Raw genomic sequence first — 19,159 nt, forward strand, 5'->3', positions numbered from 1 at the left:
AGTTCAAGACTGAGAGATAGGCAAAGCAGCATGGATCTAGGACAGAGCAAGGGGTGCAGAGTTTAGATGGGAAATGACCATGGGTGATTTCCTTTTCTTTTTTAAAAATTTTATTAGGTACTTTCCCCATTTACATTTCCAATGCTATCCCAAAAGTCCCCCATACCCACCCACCCCCAATCCCCTACCCACCCACTCCCACTTCTTGGCCCTGGTGTTCCCCTTACTGATGCATATAAAGTTTGCAAGACCAAGGGGCCTCTCTTTCCAATGATGGCCGACTAGGCCATCTTCTGATACATATGCAGCTAGAGACACGAGCTCTGGGGGTACTGGTTAGTTCATAATGTTGTTCCACCTATAGGGTTGCAGATCCCTTTAGCTCCTTGGGTACTTTCTCTAGCTCCTCCATTGGGGGCCCTGTGATCCATCCAATAGCTGACTAAATCTTTTTTTTTCTTTTTATTTATTTTATTTGCTTTATAACCCTTGTGGGTCTATGTGCTTTTTTTTATTAGATATTTTCTTCATTTGCATTTGAAATGCTATCCCCAAAGCCCCCTGTACCCTCCCCTAACTGGGGCTTAATCCAGCAAAGCCTCATTGATGGTTCCAGTTGTGACCGAATAGCTGAACAAAGTCTGGTTTTGTTTTTTGGTTTTTTGGTTTTTTGGGTTTTTGGTTTTTGTTTTTTTTTTTTTTTTTTTTTTTTTGCGTGTGGTTTTTCTTTCTTTCCTTCCTTCCTTCCTTCCTTCCTTCCTTCCTTCCTTCCTTCCTTCCTTCCTTCCTTTCTTCCTTTCTTCCTTCCTTCCTTTTTATTTCTTTGTTTTTGTATTAGCTTGGGACCACCAAGTTGTAAAGATATATGTTTTTACCTTGCAGTGTTACCACTGGTGAACTGTCAAGTTGAGAAAGAGTGAATTGCTGGTTTGTATTGTTTTTAAGATTAAATTACTTGGAGCAGTTGGAGAGTGGAAGGGGGTGAAATATGGAGTGTAAAAAATGAATTAAAAATAAAAATTTTTAAAAATATTAAATTAATCCTTGATAAAAGTTGCTTTTTTAGCAATTAATCTTTGACCACTATAGTTTGATGCCATCTCCATTTTTGTTGACATGTCTCACCATCAGGCCTGTTACTCTCCATTACTAACTGTATGAGTGTCTATAATGGGAAAAATTGCTTTTTCTGTATAGCCTCCCTGTACTGGCTGGTTTTGTGTGTCAACTTGACACAGGCTGGAATTATCACAGAGAAAGGAGCTTCAGTTGGGGAAGTGCCTCAATGAGATCCAGCTGTGGGGCATTTTCTCAATTAGTGATCAAGGAGGGGGTGCTCCTTGTGGGTGGTGCCATCCCTGAGCTGGTAGTCTTGGGTTCTATAAGAGAGCAGGATGAGCAAGCCAGGAGAAGCAAGCCAGTAATGAACATCCCTCCATGGCCTCTGCATCAGCTCCTGCTTCCTGACCTGCTTGAGTTCCAGTCCTGACTTCCTTTAGTGATGAACAGCAACATGGAAGTGTAAGTCAAATAAACCCTTTCCTCCCCAACTTGCTTCTTGGTCATGATATTTGTGCAGTAATAGAAACCCTAATTAAGACACTACCCCAAAAGAAATTGTCAGAGAACATCTGCCCTTATTATCACTTGAGGAGGAAGAGAACACTTTGTGAAGGAAACCTCGTGCCTTACAAAGTTTGAGACTAATAGGACTCCAGTCAATCAGTGAACCTAGAGAAATGAGTTGTTGAAGAGAATAGATTTTTCTCTCTGATGGCCATAGATGAGTTGTAAAGATCAAGAACAGTAGCTAGCTAGGCTTCTTCCTTTAGACCTGAATTGGTGCCCTGCATCTAAAGTGTGAGCTTTCTCTGTGGGAATCTAGAACAAGGTCCATCTACTTTTTCTCATACACATACACCCACCCCTCCATGTTTGTTCATCTTTCCCCAAAAGGTGTAAAGAAATTATCCTTGAAATGCTCACATCTCTCTCAGTGACAGACTCAAAAAGACTACTTAGTGCTCAGTGCCTGGTAGAAATAGTCTACATGAACCATATGAAAGGAATTTGGACAGGAGGTTATAAAAGAGGAACAGTATAGTGGGGTAATGAAGGGCCAAAAAACACACTTTGAAGAAATGTATGTTTTTAAATTTTTACATATTTACTTAAAATATATAATGTTTAAAAAGTATGTGTGTCACGAAACTCAAGAAGAAGGAAGACCAAAGTGTGGATACTTCGTTCCCCCTTAGAAAGGGGAACAAAACACCCATGGAGAAAGTTACAGAGACAAAGTTCAAAGCAGGGACAGAAGGAAGGACCGTGTAGAGACTGCCCCACCTGGGAATCCATCCCATAATCAGCCTCCAAATCCAGACACTATTGCATATGCCAGCAAGATTTTGCTGACAGGACCCTGATATATCTGTCTCTTGTGAGGCTATGCCAGTGCCTGGCAAATACAGAAGTGGATGCTCACAGTGATCTATTGGATTGAACACAGGGCCCCTAATGGAGGAGCTAGAGAAAGTATCCAGGGAGCTGAAGGAGTCTGCATCCCTATAGGTGGAACAACAATATGAACTAACCACTAACCCCAGAGCTCATGTCTCTAGCTGCATATGTAGCAGAAGATGGCCTAGTCGGCCATCATTGGGAAGAGAGGCCCTTGGTCTTTCGAAGATTATATGCCCCAGTACAGAGAATGTACAGGGCTAGGAAGCAGGAGTGGGTGGGTTGGGGAGCAGGGAGAGTGGGGGAGGGTATAGGAGACTTTCAGGATAGCATTTGAAATGTAAATGAAGAAAATATCTAATAAAAAAAGAAAAGAAAGGTGTGTGTGTGTGTGTGTGTGTGTGTGTGTGTGTGTGTGTGTCTTCCTCCCACTTACTTTGCAGATATACTGAAGGTCATGTGTGTCAGAGTAATTTAATATTCCAAGCAATAGTTTGTGATTATGTATACAACCCATATTGAGTTGCTCCTGAGAAAGATTAGATTCAGAATATATGTTTGTAGCTTCAGTATCATTTTTATGTGAACTGTTAGTCCCTCTTTTCTCAATTACTTTTCTATTTCTTCTAAAGTATGAATATAGAAGTATCTTTCCATAAGCTAAGGTATGATAATTGAGTGATCAGTCATATAAAATCATGTTCCAAAGGGAAACAGAAAAGGGAAGATTATTTTTTTGTCTCCCCAATAATTTAATTTTTATCATTTTATTATTCACTTTACATCCTGATCACAGCACCCCTCCTCTCCTCCCAAATACGTTTTCTGCATCACCCTCTCTCCTTCTCTTCAGAAAAGGAGAAGCACCCCTTGGGTAGCACTCCACTGCAGGACATATAGTTCCAGAAGAACTGGGCATATCCTCTCCTACTGAGGCCTAACCAAGTAGTGGGGAATGGGATGCAATGTCAGGGAACAGAGACAGAGGCAGCCTCTGCTCCAATTGTTTGGGGATCCTTTGAAGACTAAGCTGAATATTTACAAACATGTAGGGGAACCTATGTCTAGCCTCTCCATGTTCCCTGGTTGATGGCTGAGTCTCTGTGAGCCCCCATATCCCTAGGGTGGTTGATGCTGTAGGTCTTTCTGTGGTATCTTTGACTCCTCAGGCTTGCTCAATTCTATCCCCTACCCTTCCACAAGACTTCCAGAGCTCCACGTGATGTTTGGTTGTGGATCTCTGCATCTGCCTACATCTGCTGCTAGATGAAGTCTCTCAGGAGACAGTAATGCTAGGTTCTTGTCTACAAACATAGAAAGGTATCATTAATAATGTTAGGGATTAGCTCTCTCACATGTGATGGGTCTCAAATTGGGGCATTCAATGGTTGGCTGTTCCTTCAGTATCTGCTCCTTCTATCCCTGCACATCTTGAAGGCAAGACAAATTTTGAGTTGATGTTTTTGTGGGTGGATTGATGTACCCCCTCCTCCTCTAGAAGTCCTGCCTGGCTAGAGGAAATGGGCCACTTTAGTCTCTGTATTCCCCTTTGGTAGGAATCTCGGCTAGGGTTACTTCCATAAACCCCCAGTACCACCCCCCATTCTTCCCCATTCTTCAGCTTACCACTTCTCTTAGACAATTTCCCCTCCCTATCTATCTTTGAAAACTCTTTAATTTCCCCTTCTGAGTAAGATTCACACATCCTCCCTTGGGACCTCCTTATTACCCTGTTTCTTTGGGTCTGTGGATTGTAGCATGGTTATCCTACACTTTATGGCTAATGTCTACTTATCCGTGAGTACATATCATATGTGTCGTTCTGGCTCTCAGTTATCTCACTCAAGATGATTTTCTAAGGGAAAAACAAAAAAAAGTTCCTTGCAGCAGACAGGGGTGCTCTGTCATTTGTGCCTTGGGAATAAAAGCTCCAGGTATCCAAAGCAAAAAAAAAAAAAAAAAAACAGAGAAAATACCCCATCCCTGAGGAATGGTGGTCTGCAGAAAAGGGAGAGGCCATGTTTTAAGCAAGAATTGACCTAAAGGGTCAGGTCAGCTAAAACAGAGTCTCAGAGCTTGTCAGACTGCTGATTTCTGGTAGGATGACAACATAGAGAGACTCACTTCTGCCACCTTCCATACAAATTGATATATGCCCTCCCCCACTTCCCCTCACTGTTAGAGAGCACTTCTGAACAACTGTTTCATTTAAGGGTATGCTTAGTGGGGCTAATCCAAAAAGAAAGAATGGAGGCTTTGCTGTTGGTATACCATTCTACTCAAGACCACTCCCAGGCAGACATCTGTTGCAGGACTCTCTCACCCCAGCTCACCTTGGGGTCAGCCCACCAGAAATGTGCTTAGAGTTACAGCACAGCCGGCAGTAGATAACTTCCCTGTGCCTTTGATCTACAGGCATGGTGACTGTCAGACTGTACATTTCTACAAGTGTTGAAAACACTAACAATATCCCAGCCCCAAACCTTAACCCTGAAGCATGAGGTTGATAATATTCTCCAGAGTGAGCCAGGGAAACCTGGAGCCTCGGTCCTTTTCTATTGTGTGAGACAAAACTTAAAGGCAGCCTGTCTGGGGTTTACCACACTGGTAGTGTTGAGGATTTTTCTTCTTTGTGGGGAGATACCACATTCAAATGAAAGCTGTTCTGTACATGGAATCTGAAAAGCTAGAGAATGTTTGCTATTAAATTTAGGCTGCCTGGCCTATCCAAGGCAACAGATGATCCGCCCCTAAGGAGGTAGGGAAGCATGGGAAGATGTCTCCAGGCCTTGGCACAGCATACATTTTGTGGGCCTTGGTGACATATAGGTGCTTTGTACTGTAGCACATTTGTTATGCTGTTTAAATATGCATATGCTGGATATACACAGCTAATATCTGGAACAATAAGGTAATCCTATATGCTTTGCAATGAAAAACATGAGCAGGGGGCTACTTGCTGCCAGAGTTCTGCCATTCTTGCTTAATTCTCTCTTTTAGTTATGTGATATGTTTGAAGGCATACTTGGTTAAAACTGCATGGAGAAAATGAGCTGCAAACATATCCACTCTGTCTTTGAGAACCAGGAGGTCCATTAAGCACAGCTCCAATTAAAACTCAAAGAAAGAAGCAGGGGGAGGTTATAGCAGTTTCATAGATACATCCTCAGGCTAGGAGCTAGCTAGTCTCTTCTTCCACTAGCTGAGCAGTGCTTCTTCTAAAAGAAGCTTAGGGTGGAGAAAAGTGGGATGACAGGAGAAGAGAGAAAAATAGAACTTTACTTCTCCAATATTCTCAAAGCTTTCTCTTCCAAGGCAGAGAAAGACTCGTTAACAAGGAAGAAACAGGGTTTCTTCTTGGCCTAGAGACTACATAGTATGGAAAGAGGTTCCAGTTAATATGGAAAAGAAGTAAAAAACGAAGTCGGCAAGGTGGATCCACAGAGACAGCTGGTAAATTTGAAGACAAGCAGGTGCCTGTCACAGCAGAAGATAAGAGCTGCTCACCACCAAGGGCAGCTGGGGTTGGGATGGGAGGCAGCAAGCCCACACAGGCTTTGCAGATGGCCCCTGAACACTGGTAGGTTCCTCGTGATGGAAGGATTTCTGCTGCACAGTGATGCAGAAAACCCTAAGGAAAACATCCTGAAATGTTTTCTTCATTCTGACCCTGGATGCACATATATTTTGGCTCTTAGTTCTTTGATACATGTAAGTTTAATAATGACCTTGAGCTTTTTATAAAAATCAGTACTTAAGTCATATATGGCTATGCTATCAGACATAAACTGGGATTCTGAAGACAGAAGCACTGTGTCAAGATAAATAGAGACTCCTGCAGAATAATCACCAAGAATTAGGTATAAGAGTCAGGCAAGGCAATGGAAAAAGTTAGAACAAAGTATGACCTTTATGTATGGAAATGGAATACCTTAAAAATAAAAGCATAAAATCCCAATGAGGAGAGGAGGAAAGGGAGATAGAGAAGAGAAAGAGAAGGAGGTTGATGTGGAGGGGCAGAAAGCAGGAGAAGAAAGGAAAGCTCACTAACTTCTAAATTAACTGGCAATAGATGTAGAATATAACACTTATCTTTTTATTTTTATTTTATTTTTACTATTCTGAGTTTTCTTTTTCTTATTAGATATTTATTTACATTTCAAATGTTATCCCCTTTCCTGGTTCCCCTCCAAAAACTCCCTATCCCATTCCCCCTCCTCCTGCTCACCAACCCACCACTCCTGCTTGCCTGTCCTGGCGTTCCCCTACACTGTCCTAAAAGACAAGACAAATCAAAACCCCACTGCCTTCCTTCCTACCTTCCAAAACCATAGTAAATTTTAGCCAATGATCTTTTCTCCTTTGCTTGAGGTATTCTTACCTCAGTGGCCACATCAGAACCTGCTCTTCACAACTCACCTCAACTGTTTGCTTTGAGAATTCTTGCCTAGTGCTCCAGAAGAAAAAGCCCTGCAGCCTCCTTCCAGGTGCCTAGTACCATAGGTTATATAGCACGTTTCTTTGATTCCATGTAATCCCATTGCTTTCCTCCAATTGCCTATAGGTCCTTGAGATTTATATCTTATTTTTCTCTGTGTCCCATTCCCATTACTAGTGGAGAGCATAATACAGAGTAGACATTCCACATGTAACTGGTTGATGGATAGATGCATTAATAAATGCATGGTATTAAAACAATGATTCTCGACCTATGGCCAAACAACCCTCTTGGAAGGTCAAACAACCCATTCACAGAGATCATCTAAGACCATCTGCATAGTAGGTATTTAGATTATGATTCATAACAGTAGAAAATGTAGTTATGAAGTAGCAACAAAAATAAGACTATGATTGTACATCACCACAACATGAGGAACTGCATTAAAAGGTCACAACATTAAGAAGGTTGAAAACCACTATATTAGATGAATAAGCTTTTCCACCACCTTCCAGCTATAGTTCAAATTCTTTAAGTTGTGATCAGACCTCCCTATGCCTACTAGTAGCATAAAATTACAGATAGAGCGAAGTTTATTCTTTTGTCTAAACATCTATGTTTTCAACTACTTCTATTCTAGAATAAAGTAGGATTCAACTACAGCACCTCTTACCCCATCCATATCCTTAAGAGGGTACCTTTTTCTTAAAAGTGACAAGACCTGTCTGTAATTCCAAAAAAAAGCATAAAGCCCATGTTCAAGTGACAGTTGTGGTTGGTGTCTGCACTGGGGCATATGGAAGATCTTCTCACTCTCTCAGGAAAGCTGAAATGCAGACTATAATATATTATTTTGTTGTTCATAAAACTCTAAAACTTTGTCTATAAGAATGGGCCTCATGTAAAAGAGGTTGAAGACAGGAAGACACACAAACTTTGAAGGTGTTGAAGAAATGATTAAAAACAAAAGACAGGAATAGCAGTCATTCATTCACCATACCTGACCTTGCCTTCTTGGAAAAATGTCACAATGGACTCTTAAGCTTTCACATATCTGGTCCATTTTCACCTCTCTTCTAGAAATTTTAAACTCACCATGGCCATGGCATGGGATACTGTGTCACTCTACTAGTGATTTTATTAGTCTAGTGATTCTGGAGAGCCCCATCATTATTTCCCTGTTCATACATTGTCTGGATCTGCTTGTCTTAGGAAGGGAGAATCATGATTTTAGCTAGCCCTGGTATAGATGGGCAAAGGTAAATAAGTAGGTAAATAAACCTTTACCCTGTGTTTATTCATAAGATAGCTAAAGACACTGGCTTTAGATTTCCAACCAAGTGTATCTACAAGTAATTCACTGCAGTTTTAGAAAAAAATTACTATCCCATAACTAGCAGAAATGGCCAACTCCTCAGATGGCTGAAGAAATAGAATCTTAGGATCCAGGTTTTCTTTCTGATACACAAGCTGGCTCTAAAAGCAGACAATGCCAGTCTATTTTTTTCCAACTCACCAAGTATACTCGTCTTCATCCTTCTCCTCCTATCATCTCCCCTCCTTCTAAGTAATGCAAGGCTTAGAGGGCAGGAGTGTGCAGTGGCTGGATCTATCCTATATGGAAACAGAGAGTTTCCACCCCTTGACACTAGTATTCATGGTCACACATGTATCACACACAGCATCATGGGCTGAGATTGCCCATTAGAACTAACACAACTAGAGGGATGCTTACAGCTCTCTCAATGATATATCCTTAGTTAGTAGCTAGCTGGCCTCCACTTCCATATATCCTACTGTGCTGACTCTAAAAGTAGCTTAGAGAGAGGAAGACTGAAGTGACACAGGAATAGAATAAAACAAAACAAAACAAAACAAAAAACTTTGTTTTCCCAATAGTGCTCACAAACTGGGGAACTGTTAGTCCTGTGAGCCTGAGTTTCTCTGTAATCATAAAACAACAGCTAGGAGAGATTTCATTGCTGGTGGCATGTAGCTATAAAAGCCATGATGAATTGAATGCAGATGGAGTCTTCCTTGGCAATGAGATGTGTGAATTCCAATACGGGAGCAAATGATTATCACAACAGGGTTGAGAGAAACTTACTCAGGATCTTATCAGTTTGTGTGAGCCCATTTCAGTAACATTTATCTAAGGTCTAAAAATTCTGCAGCTAAAATTAAAAGATGACTTTTGGATCTTTACATTCGTTTTGCTCTAAGAAGTAGCCTGGGACTTAAGACTGTTTCTCAAAGTCCATTTAACAAATGCATAGTTACTATATAGTTCAGATACATGTTTAGGTTTTACTCAGAATTAATAACATTTTCTTTTTCTCATAGAAGTTAATTATAATTTTAATTATTCAAGTTTTTCTTGTTTTTACTGTGATGTCTCTTAAAACAAACAAAACTGAGTCATAATTTCTGCTAGTTAAATAAATGAATTCTGCTAAAGTTTAAATTATCATCAATCTTAGCCAAAGAACAATCTATTATATTAGCAGTCACTGAGTGATTAGTTATTTATTCTCTTAAAGGGAACTAAAGGAGATTAATATTCTGGTAAGTTTGTCACTAATTACTGAGGTGTGCCTAGCTTTCTTTCATCGTATAATGTGTGAGACATGAATTCCATTATAATTACAATTAGTGTTAATGCCTTTTAAATTATATTTAATGGAAAGGTCATTATTTTAAGTACAAATAATTTTTTTCCACATTTTAAATGCATAGATTAATGTTGAGCAAAGAACCATTATTCAATCAAAGCGACATAGAGGAGAGCAAGATGATGTGTTTTGCTTCTCTTTCAGGCGGACTTATACTTTCTTTTACTCAAGTTCTGACAATATTAGGTAGCTCTGGGGGCAGGGGGTAAGGGAGGAAGGGAGAAAAAAAGGAAAGATAAGACTTGAGGTTAGTCAAACATACTTTGTATGCTCTAGACACCTGGCAAGGATGCTGTAAAGATTACTTCTTTTAATTATCCTAATAGCCCCATGAAGTGGATTCATTTCCTACCTTACACAATAACAAAATACATTTCCTAGGATTTAAGACCCTTGAGAAATTTTATAGCACAAAGGATGTGGGAAAGTAAAATGAACCCACTATCGGACCCAGTTGAAATCACCCCCTCATTGTCACTGCCTTTGTTTCTCATTCAGATCTATAGTGACAGTGCTGGCTCAGTGTGGACAGTCAAGACTGCACAGGCAGTGCAGGTGATGGAGACCCAGTCAACCAATCCTGAGTTTGTAAATTTCTTTGATCCATGGATCCTTAACTCATTTATGATCAAATGTGTGCCAAGGAAAATCTCCCTTGGAGAGTCTATGGAAGAGAAAAGCAAATGGTAGGAAAGCCAGAATTATGGAAGCACAGAGGGGGGTTTCAAGCAGCATGAAGATATTTTAGGTCAAGACAGAGAGAGAGAGAGAGAGAGAGAGAGAGAGAGAGAGAGAGAGAGAGAGAGAGAGAGATCGAGAGAGAGAGAGAACAGAAATAGTCAAATGGCAATAGAAGACTTCTTATGAGAAGACTTTAAAAATCTGTACATTAAATTCCATGAGAGAAGCATTAATTTTTATCCAAACATTGGTAGAAAATTAAGTTTATACAGGCTCTGAAAGGGAAAGACAGACTTGCATGCTTCTGTCGTTCTATACAGTAACATAACTGCTGGGGACGATGACTTTCTCTCCCTACTCCACCTTCTGACTTCCAAGGAATAAAGTCTAATCTTTCCACATTTGAGGCTGGTTGGTGGGTATTCTTTCAGTAGTCAGCAAAGCAGCAGTGGCAGAAAGCTGGGGCCCAGGCAATCACCAGTGAGCCTATTAAATGTATCATATGTCATCTGAGCCTCCTTTATCCTTCTCACTTTGGACCTCACAGGCTGATAAGAAGGGGGAAAGCGTTATAACCCAGAAGTAAAACTGTTGCATGATTATAACCCTGACAGCCTCCCTCTAATGAGCTTCCCTGCAGATAGGGAGAGGGAGAAGGCTTTGATCTCCCAGAGCAGGAGGCTGGAGAGATCACTGTTTGGAGTAGAGCCCTCTGATGGGGTCCAGTCTCCCAGTAATCAAAGTCACAAGCTACCATCTGAGTCATTTGTGAACCATAGATAAGATTAGCTACTCACTTGACAGATCAGCCACCACCATCAATGGGGGCTAATTGTATCTGAAATATGATCAGGGATGTGTCAGCTCCTGGAGACAACCATTTCCTTCATCCTGTGTTTAAAGTAAGAACTCATTTGGGGGAGTGGAAACCTGATCAAAACACAACACACACAGCATTTTTCTCCTTTTATTTCCAGCCCAGAGAGAAGAACGACCAGCAATGTTTCTTTGAAACAGACATCATCCTGCATTTGTGTGTGTGTGTGTGTGTGTGTGTGTGTGTGTGTGTGTGAGTGTGAGTGTGTTTTACCAGGCCTAACCCTTGTAGTGTCAGAGAATAGGTACTTTCTGAAAGGAATGCTGTAGATCCAGAAATAATTACACCATGGAATGACTTCATAGCTTCATAGCTATAACAGGCTTTGGAAAATCATGTGCAGAAAAGACCTGCTTTGAAATTCTAGAATGTTGTGTGCCGTAGCAAAGGAAAGGATGATTGGTCATTTGGAACTTGAAGGCATTTTTAAGGGTTGCATTTTTTGCCTCCAAAGCTATTCTAACTGACATCTTTACTTTCTTAGAATTTATTCCCATGCTAGTAGAATTTGAGCTCAGCATGAATCATGGTTAAGCATCTTTTACAGAGATGGCCCTTGGGTGAATGAAGAATTCCATTGTTCCATCAACTTCACAACTAGTAAATGCTAGTTCTTTGCTACTTAAGAGGTCATCCATCCTTCTGTACCCTTCCAGACAGGGTATAGGAGGAGAAATAGAAAGCCAAGTTACTACTACTCCTTTGGGGACACTTGTGTGCATGATTTTCAACCTCATTATCATTCTTCTTTTGCGAAGGAGAGAACCCACAGTATTCACTCCCACTTCAGCCTTCTGAAAGTGTGGGTCTCTCTATTTCCAGCTTCATGCACTATAGCTCTTAAATTACTAGGTTGTCCCAGTGCCCAAGTGGCTAGTAAAAGACGCTTGAAAATGGCAAGGGATGCTGAGAGGTACCTCATTACAGCTCCCAAAATACACACACCTAGAATAGCACTGCACACTTGAGGTAAGAAAAGAAGATGGGGGTTGGAGGGGGAACACAATAGCAGCAGTCTTCCGCCCTGTGCAAAGGTTAGAGAATAGTCAGTCCATTGTTTACTTACCGGTTCTCAAGCTATTATAGACTCTGGCTGATCACTCCCACTAATCCCTTTCTACTTCTCAGCATGGTCTAGCATCTTTACTTCCCAGCTTCTGACTTTTCCATTGTTAAAGATGGTGACCACAGGCAAAGAGCTCCAGCAAGACCTTCCCTGGCCTTCCTCTAGATTGGAAGGGCATTTGCAGGTCCCTCAAAAGTCATCAGGCCCTATTGAAAGCGTTTTTATATTATAGCCCATTTAATACTCACCAATGACCTTGGAGATTCTAAAATGATGGAACTAAAGACACAGAATCAATAATTCTCTTGTCCTAAGAACATAGTCAGTAGAGAAACCACATCTGTGTGATGACAGATTTCAAACTTTCAAATATTCTAAAATAGATCTTTTAGAAAATTGATTCAAGTTTTGAATAGTTGGTTAGAAAAATATTTAGGTGGACTTTAACCCTTGCTGATCTCTTCTCTCTGTGAGGAAAACACCAAAGCTTCCTCTTAACACCCAGTTTTAAAACTGCTGGTCTAGTGGAACTCAGCAAAGGCACAGTTCAGTCAGGTTAATGTGAAACAGAGACTATGTGCATTTTTCTCTTATTTTAAGGAAACTAGGGCTCTTAATACTAAATCTTCTTTGTTCTATCTTCACTTCAAATCATAAGATGACTCTTCCCTACCTGATATACATCAAGGAAAAGTCAACACAGAATGCCAGGAGGACATATGCAGAACTGTAACACAAACTGTGAAGAACCACTCTCTGACCATGAAGAATGAATCATGAGCTTACTTCATGGACCATTCCATGATGCAGAGTTAATCATTTCTGAAGGACATTCAATGGCTTAGAAATATTTTATGAGACCCAGTTCTTCATGCCATGGATTAAGCCCTAAGATTTGAGGTTCATCATTCTTTGCTAGGGCACGTCTGGACTTCAGCAAATGGTCAATAAAGTCAGGAACCCTGAACTTAGGAACACAACTGAGAACCTCTAAATGCCACACTCTGTGCCTTCCACTTCCTTTAGGGGGACAGAAAGTACTCTGACTGGCATGAGGAAAGAGACTTGCTAAGTTTGGGCAATTCTGCTTCGGCTCCCTGGCCTTGCAGCTTGGCATATGAAGTTATTCAGATAATCTGCTTAGAGTGCTTAGATCTCATTCTGGCCTCTCCTTTCAGCTTTAGATCTTATCTGGTAGGAACACCTTCATCGACCACAAATTAGTTTTCTAAACCACACTTTGATTCATTTTTCTAGAACTTTTAACACATGTTGTGTGCTGTGAGCTCAGAGAAGCAGGCAGGATAGTCTCCAGGCACCACAGGGGCACATTTCAGAGTCAGGCTTACCCAGGAATTAAGCTGTTCCAAGATCCCAGTATTGCCTAAAATGTCTGAATGTAAAGATTCATACTTTAGTAAGATATCTACATAAGTTTGGTCAAAAAAAAATAGAACTCATGTCAGGTTTATATTTTCTGGATTTCACTCCCAAACTCTTAAAAATGCGATGATTCTTTAGTTTTTACTTAAAATCTATGCAATGCTCTGCCTCTCCACCTCGCCTCCTTGGAGTCCTCTGGAACAGGCTTGCCCACCATATGCACTTAATAGATGGGTGAAGAGGAATAGTCTACAGAATACAGGACACTGCCAGAAAAAAACGAGAGAAAACTAAGAAGCTGTCACAAATTAGAGGAGATAGACAGAGAGATGTGTCTATATGAAAAGAGAGAACCTAATTATATTAGAAAAATATGGGTCATTTATAAAAGTATTAAGTGCCTAATCCCTTGTGGGCTACAATAACAAATTACAATATTGGGTAATATATAGTATCTACTACTTACAGTCATGGAAGCTAGGGAATCCAAATTCAAGACACTTGCAGATTCTATCTCGTATTGTAGATGATAGATATAGTCTTTGTCCTTAGATGATGAAAAAGAAAAAGACACATAAGCTTCAAGAAGTCTCTTATAAGTACATCAGCACTACTTTCAAAGATCACTCTCACAAGCTCCCAAAACTTTTGACTCCTAGTACATTGCGTTGCAAACTAGGTTTCAAAATCAAAATTTTGGATAGAAACATACATCCAACCTACAACACTAGGCAAAGTCTATGTCTGTCATTTGGGAACTATGATACAGTTGATTTGTTATATGGACCATGGATATGCAAAACATTAACAGAAAAGTAGATGAAATGAATATAAGAACATTATACTATAGTACTTTTGCAATTTCTCCTTTAGTGAAAAAATATTCCTAAATGAAAATATAATGTATAGTAAGAATGTAAACATACATTTCTCAGAAAGTGGACCTTTCTCAAAGAACAATATTTTTCTGAGAGAAAAATACTCAGAGGCATGTCACAGTACCTTCTTTTTTAAAATGTTAATTTTTATTAGATATTTTCTTCACTTACATTTCAAATGCTATTCCCATTCCTAGTTTCCTCTCTGAAAGTCCCCTAATCTTTCCCTCCCCCCAACCCTGCTCCCCAACCCACCCATTCCTGCTTCCTGGTCCTGGCATTCCCCTGTACTGGAGCATATAATCTTTGCAAGACCAAGGGCCTCTCCTCCCATTGATGTTCAACTAGGCCATCTTCTGCTACATATGCAAATAGAGACACAAGCTGGAGGGGGGGGTACTGGTTAGTTCATATTGTTATTCCTCCTATAGGGTTGCAGACCCCTTTAGCTCCTTGGATACCTTCTCTAGAACCCAGATGTCCTTCAACAGAGGAATGGATACAGAAAATGTGGTACATTTACATAATGGAGTACTACTCAGCTATTAAAAACAATGAATTTATGAAATTCTTAGGCAAATGGATGGATCTGGAGGATATCATCCTGAGTGAGGTAAACCAATCACAAAAGAACACACATGATATGCACTCACTGATAAGTGGATATTAGCCCAGAAACTTAGAATACCCAAGATACAATTTGCAAAACCCATGAAACTCAAGAAGAAGGAAGACCAAAGTATGGACACTTTGTACCTTCTTAGAATGGGGAACAAAATACCCATGGAAGGAGTTACAGAGAAAAAGTTTGGAGCTGAGATGGAAGGAAGGACCATCCATAGACTGTCACAGTACATTCTTAAGGCATTATAAGCAGAATTAAGTTTCCCTGAAAATTATTCACAGCCAATGTTTCACTTGCAAGCAGAATGCAACTTTAACTGCCTACCACTGGGGAGGGAGAGGAGGGACCTGGGAGGGAAAGTGGACAGGGTGGTGGGGTCAGTGGGGGTAGAGGGGAACCTGATCTGGTATTGGGTGAGGGAAAAGTATTGAAGCCCTGAGGGCCAGCAGCCAACTTCAGGAAATAGGAGGTTGGGGGAAACCTCCAGAGTGCACCAGAGACCTAGGAGGTAAGAGACTTTCAGGAATCAAAGGGAGGGACCTTAGATGAAATGCCTGACAGTAGGGACAGGGAACTTATAGAGCCTACCTCCAGCAGGAAGACAGGGCATCAAGTAAGAGATGGGGTTCCCATCCCACAGTCACATCTCTGACCCATACTTGTTCCTGTCTGAAAGAATTACAGGGATGGAAATGGAGAGGAGCCTTAGGAAAAGAAGGTCCAGCAACAGTCCCAAAGTAGGATACAGATCAAGAGGAGGTCCCAACAACTGACACTATTACTGAGGCTATGGAGCACTCACAAAAAGGGACTTAGCATGACTGCCCTCTGAAAAACCCAACAAGAAGCTCAAAGAGTCAGGTGCAGATATTTGTACCCAACCAATGGACAGAAACAGCTGACTCCTGTTGTTGAATTAGGGAAGGCTGAAAGAAGCTGAGGAGAAGGGCAATCCTGTAGAAGGACTAGCAATCTCAATTAATCTGGACCCCTGAGATCCCTCAAACATTGGATCACCAAACAGACAGCATACACCAGCTGATGTGAGGCCTCCAACACACATACAGTAGAGGACTTCCAGGTCTGTGTTCTTTCAGAGATAATGCACCTAACCCTCAAAGAGAATGGAGGCCCCTGGGAGTTTAGAGGTCAGGTGGGGTCAATGGTGGGGTCATCCACATGGAGACAGGGGGTGGGGAGGAGGTATGGGAAGTGGACTGCCAGAGGATGGATGGGGAGGTGGGTGTGAATGGATTATAGAATGTAAAAATAAATTTTAAAAAAAGGAAAAAAAAGAATTAAAATACACACACACACACACACACACACACACGCACAAATGCTATTGTTTCCTTGGCATTGAGAAAATAAATCTCTTAAGTTCACCCTGTCAGACTAAATGAGTAAAACAAGAAAAATAAACAAAAGATCAAGTGGATCCTTGCACAAAACCTATCACTCTTGCCATTTGAATTGAACCAGAATCTCCAGATAACAGTGACCACCAAAGCAAAGGAAGAAGAACAAAAAACTGGAGCTTTCGATTTGTTTTCAGTAACACAAGACTTGCCCTCACTAAAATGTTGTCCTGGGGAGTTAATTAAACAGCCAATCTGGCCTATCCTGAGATGTGAGGGGACCTGTGACAGGCTGAACAAATGGGCCAGGAAAGGTGTGTGCTGTTTGGCTTGATTGAGGAGCTTGGGTTTTTCACCCCTAACTCTCCTGCCATCTGGACTTGAGTTTGTGGAATGTGGGATGGCTGCCTCTCTGCGCTTATCTGCTGATAAGATTTTCAGCCTCAAACACATGTACTCAAAAGGCAGGGAGCAAGCATTTTAGACTTTAAACAGCTTCCAAACCCTCCCTCTGAAGTGCCCATTGCACTAAGGCAGGGAAAGGAAGTAAACACACTCGCATGCTTTGCCCTTTCCCTATCTAGGATGTTTGATGTCAAAATGAACAAAGACTAAATAGAAAAGGTTGCCGAAGGGGAAACTGGAGCCATGATGTGCCTCCTAAGCCGTAGGACTCCAAAGTTAATCATCTTTAAGAAGATACACCCGTTCAAAGAAGTTTTATTGACACTTAAGGAACAATAACAACGTTTACAACTGCCTGGTCATCAAGCTGAATCCCAGAAAACAAATTATTTAAGGATGTTTATGGACCAACTATGCAAAGTTGTCCTCTGACATCCACACCTGAACCATGGCACATGCACACACACTTCATGTGTGCCTGCACATAATAATAGAGTCTTTTAAAACATCTTCATAACTCTGCCACGTGATCATCCAGTGACCCATTTTTCATGTCCTACTTTGCCACAAGCACAAAGTAGAAGCTTGAATTACCAAGCCATTTAATTCACTAAAGCCTAGTTTTCAAGGAGTTTATACCCAGGAACATGGGCAGAAGAGCAGAAACACTACAGGACAGAGTGACACAGGCCCTAAGAAATAGAAACTCTGATTCGGCTTCAAGGCCAGAGATAGAACCCACTGAACAAGATGCCATCTCATATGTTGTTTGATTTTCAAAATTCTCTTTCTGGCTCATCCCATCTCAGGCTAATGTTTAAGCTCAAAGAGGGAATAAGCCTTTTCCATTTGTGAAGTTGGAAATATATAATGGTAAGTGCGATCAACATATTCCTTTTTGGTATCATAAGTTTATGGTCTTTAAATGACTGGAATTTTACCACAGGGAAAAAACTTTATAGAATTTTATTTATTAAAAATATTACAAATGTCTCTCAAAGAGCTGAACTGTATCATACTCCTGTATCCTAGGATACTAGGAAACATGACTTCTTTGATCTTAACTATTTTAAAGGGGCAAATTCTTCTCTTATCTTCTTATAGTACCTAATCAGTTTAATAGGAGATGAGTGATCTGATTTCTTCCTTGACAAAAAGCAAAGAGAAAATTTAACCTACACAACCCCTGTGGTGTCTGAATTAGTGTCTAGTAATACCAGAAGTAATTGCAGAAAGACATAAGATAAGGATACCCTATTTGGCAAAATAATTGCAAACTGATGGAATGCTTTTATTTACAGCTGTCATATTAATTAATTAATATTAACTAATTGATTAATACACTGACACCTGTGAATCCAAACTCAACAAACAAGCAGGCATACATAACAGCCCTGAAAGATAAGTGTTAATAAACTGGTGTTGAAATGTATGCTGTTTAAAAATTCTGGCACTCTTTAAGGGCCTACTTTCTGTAATTTCACATAGTCCCTAGTCAATGCTGTTCTCTGAATTTGCCATTGCATACATTTCATTCTCTAAATGTACCAAACTTATCTCCTCAGAAATCTCTGCAGCCCTTCAAACATCACCTCCCTCCGTTGGTTTACTCATCCCAATGCTCCCGGATTCTGTTTTTCTGGCCAAGTGAGGAAAAGCCCTCTTGCTTCTAGAGGTCACACACTATCTTGATTTAGCAGGTTGGGCCCCTGAATCACTCCTCTTCTCAGTAGCAAAGAATGCAGGCTCAGAAGGATTAATTACCAAAGCCAGTAATCCTGACTCCAGCCTACAAATATATGGGGAAGTCCAACAAAAATCTTGAAAGTGATTTGCAACATTCTGTTCCAATCTGTCTCATGAGTAATGCCACTTTGACACCTCTTACCCATGTAAACAGAATTATCTCACACACATCAGCTATTCTTTCTGAACCCTCTCCTTTTCACCCCGAGGCTCAATTTTCCCTCCCCTGAAAGAAGATCAACATAGTTTTACTAATAGCTTCTACCTCACTCTCCCTAGTGAAATGAATACCCTCTCAAGGTAGGAATGCCAGTAGCTTGTTTTATTACAAGTCATATGTACTCCCACAGGCCTGGGCAAAAATTAATTATGTATTTTGGTCTCCAGCCCAGGGGACATAGAAACGCTTGGCAAAATCTCATAAGTCGGATCAAACCTGGCAACTGTCGTCACATCACATCAGTGAAATCTCAGTTTACTCAGAAGGAACCAGAGTGGAAATTCCTGATTGACCATTAAAAGGCTTAAGCAGGTAGCACTTTCTTGAAATTATTTTGATTTGGACTCAGT

The sequence above is a fragment of the Mus musculus genome, chromosome 12, assembly GCF_000001635.26.
Source record: "Mus musculus strain C57BL/6J chromosome 12, GRCm38.p6 C57BL/6J".
NCBI classification, from domain to species: Eukaryota; Metazoa; Chordata; class Mammalia; order Rodentia; family Muridae; genus Mus; species Mus musculus.